The sequence below is a fragment of the Notolepis coatsorum genome, assembly GCF_963971535.1.
Source record: "Notolepis coatsorum genome assembly, chromosome: 13".
NCBI lineage: Eukaryota > Metazoa > Chordata > Actinopteri > Aulopiformes > Paralepididae > Notolepis > Notolepis coatsorum.
This window is the reverse complement of record NC_140177.1, coordinates 4,176,679-4,177,898: the sequence shown is the minus strand read 5'-3', so window position 1 is coordinate 4,177,898 and position 1,220 is coordinate 4,176,679. Positions and strand designations below refer to the sequence as shown.

Genomic DNA, 1,220 nt, shown 5'->3' with positions numbered 1-1,220 from the left:
GGCCACTTCCGTGTTAGATCTACTATTCAAAATAAAGGTCTTACACTTATACTAATAATATGTACTAGTCTAGGCAATATACATGTGTGATATTCTACACAAATAATATTGTACTGTGAAGATTATATAAGAAAACAGAAATCCAAATACACTGTAAAAGGCGAATTCATCTTCACCTTATAGTTTATAGAGAAAAGCCGTACATTGAGGCTTTTAAAAGGGGCCTACAAACATTTCTTTTAACAAGGCTTTTGCCTGAACTATTCTTTTACTTTTGTTTTTACTTATATTCATTTTATTATTATTTCTTTTTTTTTTATTATTATTATTTTTTTTTTTTTTTTATTGGTTGTTTTATTCATTTTTAATTGTTTTATTCATTTCACTTTTTATAGCACTTTGATATTTTCACAAATATAAAGTGCGGTACAATATATTTTATTATTATTATTATTATTATTATTATTATTATTATTATATTATTATTATTATTATTATTATTATTATTATTATTATTATTATTATTATTATTATTATTATTATTATTATTATTATTACAGCTTTTATTTCGAAAAACACGGCCTTCGCATCATCTCGCGAGAGAGGACAGACGAGAGAGAACTATCCTCTCGCGAGAGAGACAGACGAGAGAGCATCCTCTCGCGAGAGAGACAGACGAGAGAGAGAGAGCGAGCATCCTCTCGCGAGAGAGACAGACGAGACAGAGAGCTAGCTAGCAGAGGCGGCTAGCAGCCAGGTTTGTCTTGTTGTTTTGAAGACAGAACCCGTGTTGATTTAGGCCAGAATGTCTGGAGGAACTCACCCCGGGGCTCCCGGGACCGGGGCGAACACCCACCGGAAGAAAGACAGCGGTCCGTCCGCCCGGTTCTGGGAGAGCAGCGACACTGTAACGGCGCTGGAGGCAGTGAGACAGTGGACCGGGAAGCATTACAAGAAGGTAGCAGCTAACAGAGAGCTAATGAAGCTAGCGCCCCCCCCCCTGCTAACAACAAACCTTGTTGTGACCCAGGCGCGTAGATAATAAACAATAGCATGCTACTAGTACTGTATTTGTAGATCTGATATGTCATAAATGTATAGATGTAGCAGCTGTCAATCTGTATGTCATGCGTGTCATAATAAATGTTATGATGAATAGAAAATGGGGGACTGATGTAAACAAGACGAAAGTCTCTGCTCTGCATCCCCTTATCAATTGT

The 1,220-nt window shown here is 36.7% G+C and overlaps 1 pseudogene across 1 annotated transcript in view; it reads left to right on the top strand.

Moving 5' to 3' along the window:
- The first annotated feature begins 805 nt into the window (after positions 1 to 805).
- LOC311238857 (SWI/SNF complex subunit SMARCC2-like) overlaps positions 806 to 1,220 on the top strand; it is a 15,902-nt pseudogene continuing 15,487 nt past the window's right edge. Inside the window, exon 1 of the transcript XR_014621096.1 lies at positions 806 to 958. The product of XR_014621096.1 is annotated as an SWI/SNF complex subunit SMARCC2-like (transcript). The remainder of the gene's footprint in view (positions 959 to 1,220) is intronic.